Source organism: Tupaia chinensis, unplaced genomic scaffold (assembly GCF_000334495.1).
Source record: "Tupaia chinensis unplaced genomic scaffold, TupChi_1.0 Scaffold000146_1, whole genome shotgun sequence".
Taxonomy (NCBI): domain Eukaryota; kingdom Metazoa; phylum Chordata; class Mammalia; order Scandentia; family Tupaiidae; genus Tupaia; species Tupaia belangeri.
Genome location: NW_006159616.1, coordinates 18153048 through 18159065, shown reverse-complemented (window position 1 = coordinate 18159065; position 6018 = coordinate 18153048). Strand labels below are relative to the sequence as shown.

General features: G+C 47.8%; 1 protein-coding gene across 2 annotated transcripts in view; it reads right to left on the bottom strand.

The window, feature by feature from the left end:
* NPHP4 (nephrocystin 4) overlaps positions 1 to 6018 on the bottom strand; it is a gene marked incomplete in the record, with an annotated part of 159079 nt that overhangs the window by 145394 nt on the left and 7667 nt on the right.

Genomic DNA, 6018 nt, shown 5'->3' with positions numbered 1-6018 from the left:
GGGTGCTGGGCCAGATCACGAGACCAGGGAAGAGCTGAGCAGAAATTAAACTAGTAGCTTCCAAAGAATATCCTCAGAACAACAAGTAACTTGCAAATACTTCCCACAGCTTCTACCTGCCAGCTCACACTGGAGAGTCAGATGGTTTCCTGGACGGTGCCTATCAGACTAGCGGTGTGGCACTTTTACCAACAGCAGAGCATCCCAACAACAGGGACAGCCCCACTCCCCTCAGCAAACAACTATCTAGACCAAAGTATCAGTGGTGCCAAGGCTGAGAAGCCCTAACCCACAGTAACCAGGTAAAACCCTTCCCCTGGCTGAAAATATTATACACTATCTGACCCATCTTTGATGTGCAGCTCCTGAACAGAGCCTGGCACACAGTGGGTGCTCAAACAATATTTGCTGGACAAATACTGTCAATACTCACGCATTCCCTATAAGATGCACATTGTTCTCTCTCATGTACAGATTAATGAATTCAGGGCAAAAAAGTTTAAATACCTACTGAGAATAAAGCAATGGAGCGAAGCTTTAAGCTCCTATCCCTAGTATGTGCAATCCAGTGCTCATGGCCAAAGTTAGTCCTCACTCTAGCCTAAAGATCAACCCCTTGACTTACTTAGAAAAGTAAGTACCAAAACCCAATTTCAACCCAATCCAGAAATAGCCCACAGCATGCTGTTATGGACACACACTAACAAAACTGACAAACATAAAGGTTTCTATACTCCTCAAGTGACTGGCAGTTCAATCACCATACAGCCACACCCGGATATGAGAAACATCATGGAGAGATATCATTTATCCTTTTAGAAGTACTTCTATCACCCCACCCTGCATTTCAGGTTCAGAGAGCCCCTAGAAGTGGTTTCTACTGAGCAGAGAGAAAGCAGCCTTCTACAAGGACATGCCTGCAGACGGAAGGATGTACCAAGCCTGCCCTGGAGCTCGGACATTCCCTGGTGGAAAAGAGAACTTAGAAGTAAAGCTCGTTTCCTGCTTTTGCTGTGGTGGTTTGCGTTCAAGACATAGCCTCCTTCTTCTGAGCAGCGCAAAGAACACATCAGAGGATGTCTGGTTCTGCAGCACGAGGGTTAACTGCACATTCTGGGACCAGAATTATCAAGTCGTTCAGAAGAGCTTCCAGGAGTTTCATTTGGATTACACTGAGATTCCTTGACAGCATCCACTTTTAAAGGGGAAATTACATTGCTCTCATTACTCTGATGAATAAGAGCCGTTCAAGAGTCGCTTTTTCACTGCGTTGGTTATGGGGAGAGAAAGCAACCCAATTACCTGTCACTTGGCTGGCTGGTGAAGGCAGGTGAGAGCTTGAGCAACAGCTGGGGCCAGTGTGCTGTGCCTTGCATTTAGACTATCAGGAACCACTGGGATTCCCGCCCAGGAACCCTCTTCAAATTAAAGAAAAAAGGAGGAAAATGAGCCTGCCATGAAAGGCTGGGCTGTGCTTAGTTAAGAACCTTAGAGAGAATGATGTCCATCTCAAGTTAGATAATGTAGAAATTGCACAGTACTTTGGTCTCCAGAATTGTTTTTTAAAAGACACTTTTTTCAAGGTTGAATGAATTATTAACCGTCTCAGGGGAGTGAGAGGCAATTCTTCTCCACCAGGGCAGGTCTCAGAGGAGAACAAAGAAGCATGAGCTTGGAGCTAAGAGAGGCCTTGGGGCCGCTCACCTGAGTCTCACCAGGCAGTGCAGAGGAGCAGAGGCCACAAGGGAAAAGTGGGCCTGATGCAAAAAATTCATCATTTACAGAAAACACACACACACACACACACACACACACACATGCCTACTGAGGTTCAAGAAAAGTCTTCTGAGTTCCAAGTCTTTTTTCAGGACAATGTTTTTACGAAGTAATCAAAGGGTGTTTTCTCTCAGGGCTACACACTACGCAGACAGCACGAATAAACCCAGAGAACTCGCTCATGAGCCCATGTATAGCTGGAAAGCCACCGTAGTTCCAGATATGGCCCCTGCTCCTGGCGGCTCACTGACCTCACATCGGATCACTCCCCAAGCCAGTGAGCATGGGTAACACTGGAAAAAGACAGGCAACTAGTAAAACCAGAAATCACCTCTAGAAAGGGCAATTGGTAATTTGTTGAGTTTTATTTCTGCAGGTGTACAGGCAGACCAATTATTCAGCCAGATGCGATCACACAACCACTACCTCCTGCTTATGAATGGGAACCCTCTCCATTTCTGTGTGCGTAAGTAATCATGTATGTACACACGGACACACACACATGGTTTAGGGAAATTCTCTATAGTTTACTAATCTCTAAAAAAAAAACCTATTTTTCTCTATTCTAGATGTCAAGGAGATAGGAAAATGCACACTATGGAAGAGGCTGCTGAGTGGTGCTCCAAGATGAACTCGTTCCTGAGGCACCATTGCCCTCTGCTGTTCACATTGGGCATAGCAGCTGGAGACAAGCAGGTTCCCTGAGCAACTCGGCAGCTTTGGCATCACAACTACATTGCTACAGTCTCCATGTCAGTAACACCAAAACTGAAGGGTGTAGGTTTTTCCAGGAACTTTAAGGACTGTTCTACACTCCTCCCTCCACCCACCCCACTTCCCTGGGTATCAAGAGAAGACAAACCAAGACAGTGGGCCGAGGATGAGCTGGAGTAGCTCTGACCACCAATGGAGGTTTGAGCCACCTGCTCGGCTATCCCAGACTGGGATAAGTGACCAAATCCCACTTTTCCTGAGAGCTGAATGGTAAAATCAAAGGGCCCCTTGATACACAGCCACCAGGATACAGTGAAATAGGAAGCGTTACTCAACCTCAGCCACAGACGACCTCCCAGTAAACACTTCTGCAGACTTTGTTACAATGTGATTGCTACTTGGGTCAACCCATGGCCTGGTCCTTAAAGCTGATAAATCCCACATGGCTGGCTGAGCAGTTCAAATTCTGGACACAGCAGCTTGAGAAATAGGTCAGGCATGTATACAAGTGTGCCCAAAAATCCTGAAAGGAGGGAGAAATGAAGAGATTGCAGAGTGACCATTCTCCATGGGGGCTGCTACCTCTCTCCAGAAAACACATGTACACTCTGATAACATTTTAAAAATAAGAAATAATAACAAATTTTAAAAATTTAAAAACACCGTGTGACTGCTACTCTAAGAACCTGGGAAGGGAAGGCCCTCCAATTCTGACCTGGAGCCCATGGCCCGCTTCGGTCATGATTACCAAGGAAGAGCACGAAGCTCTAAAGACCAGTCTGAACTACTTCCAACTCAGAAAGCTAAAGGAGAGAGACAGGCGGGAACTCACCTTGGAACCTCACTGACTGCAAAGCAGCCTGTGCTGGTTTGAGAGCAGAATCCCACCCAACGTTCTCCAAGACACTTTCTAAGTCACCCTCTGGAACATGAGGTCAAAGAGGTAACAGAGCACTGGTTAGAGATAAGCGTGGCTGTGCAGTCACACCTCCACTCACCCACCTTGACTGGGAGATCACCTCAGTTTCCTCCTCTTGAAAACAGGAATGTAAGGGACCAGCAGTTAGCGTAAAGGCTATGTCACTGGACTCCCACGTAGTCGACCGTGGTTTGAGTCCCGGACCTGGTGACTTAAACTCATGCTGAGCACGTGCGTGTGCGCGCCAAAACTCCCGAGGGCAGAATGGAGAAGGGATTACAGCATGGCCATGCCCCCTGGGGGGTGATTTCAATTTCTGTCTCTCTCTCTCTGTCTTTCACACGCTCTATGGCAAAAACCTCTCAAAAAAAAAAAAAAACAATAAATAAAATAAAAACAGGAATGTAAGAATATCAACCTCCACAGGAGGACAAGCATGGAGGATGACAAATGGTCACCTTAAGGCTTTCCTGGGCCTCATTCTGTACATCTGAGAAAGAAAAATCCAAACAGCCCAGGCCCTAGGCCACCCCTGAAGGCTGCAGAGGCTGCACCCAGGCCAGGTCGTCAGCAACACCACCATGCGTGGGAACTCACCACCAGCCTCCCCTGGCAGTCAGAGGTACCAGGCCGTCCGTTACCATGCAGAAACAGCACCGTGAGGGTTACTGACAGTCACACGCGAGACTTTCAATGGGAAATTCTCCTCTCTGACATGCTGGCCAGAGAGAGCTTTAAGAGGTATTTGCATAAGCTGTTTGACAACCTTAATGTCAGACACATTTTCAGTTCCCATGACATACATTTTACTAAGGCTTTATTTAATCTTCCTGACCTCTGGGGGCACCATCTCCCTCTACTACGTGTAAAGTAAGGGCAACAGTCAGAATCAATCCATGCCAAGACACATGCCAGCCTACCGCTGGGTGACAGCCAGATACTGAAAGCAGCATGTCTGCAGCCAGCCCGGGGCAGTGGTAGCAACTGCACAGCTGTCCCCGGCAGAAAAGGTGCCGCTCGGGCAGTGCTGACTTGGACTACATCTTTTTTTTTAAAAGAATTGTCTTTATTTAACTTTATTTATTTACTTATTTATTTAGTTAAATTTGACCAGAGAGAGACAGAGTGGGAGGAGGGGGGGAGTGAGAAAGCAAAATGCCAGGTCCAGGACTCGAACCGCAATCGGCCATGTGGGAATCCAGCACCTTTACCACACCACCTATCAAGCCTGACTCGGGCTACATCTTAAAGGACAGCCATCGTCACCACTACCATTACACACTGTCACAATACCCGGCTTCCTGGGCCTCTCCCCATACGTCTGACACAAAGCAACCGGGCCCTCAGTCATCTATCTGTCATCTACAAGACTGAGACCATGGCAGATCCACCCCTTTCAGAGGTAGCCCCTACCGGGCTGTCCTCACTCAAATGCAGCAATGAAGTCACAGCCACATGGAAAGGCCCCTGTGACATCCGTGGTTCTAAAAGTAAAATCTTGTGTAATGGTTGCATTGCTGGACTCCCATGTAGTCAACTGTGGTTTGAGTCCTGGAACCAGCAGCTTAAAACTTACACTGGGGGCCTGAGGCCAGCAGGTGACATGGTAGTTAAGGGCATTAAACTCCCATATGGCCAACCATGGTGCAAGTCCCAGACCTGGGGGCGCGCTTTCTCTCTCTCTCTCTCTCTCTCTCTCTCTCTCTCTCTCTCATAGTCCCTTGCTGGTCAAATTAAAATAAAGTTGAATAAAATAATTCTTTAAAAAAATAAATAAAAATAAACTGTGTTGTTTACTAACAAAACAAAACAACAACAACAAAAACCCTCACACTGTGCCTGTGTGTGTGCATGCCCAAAATCCTGATAGGAGAAAGAAGAAGGGATCGCGGCGTGGCCATCCCCCGGGGGGGGTGATTATTCACTTTCTGTCACTCTGCCTCTGTCCCTCCAGCGAGCACACATGCACTATACCAAAAATCTCTCTAAGGGGAAAAAAAAAAAAAAAAAAAAAAAAACACCTCTATGTCCCTAAGAAGGCCCTGCAGGCCCCAGACAAGAAGCCACCATACCAACCCCACCTGTGCCGCACCAGCCCCTGGCTCTGCTCTATGCCTAACATCTGTCCAATCTCCCCCTGCTCTTCTGGGAGCACTCTTGTCCCTGCTTACCAGAGCCAGCTGCTTTCCACCTTGCCAGTCCCGACTTCATCTACAGCAGGTCTCCTGGTCCTTGTACAATCTCCTTCCGAAAACTTACCACAACATGCAGTGACTGTGTTGGTCACCTGCTCTGTGTGTTGCCCCAGACTTTAAGTTCCGCAAGGCGGGAATCTTCACCCAGCTGTCCAGCACAAGGGAAAGCAGGAACTGGTGCAGCAGCATGGAGACAGAACACACCTGTGTGCAGGGAGGGCAGCCACAGACCACCTGAGCGGCAGCACCTCACTCAACCAGTGCTGGGGCCACATGTCCAAACCAGAGAGAGGCAGAGGTGCCCCCAGAGGTCAGACTCTGCCACCTTCTTACCTGGGCAAGTCACTACTGAATCTCAACTGCAAGGAAAGAAGGAAATAAGGGAGGAAAAGAGAGAAACTAAAAGGAAAAGAG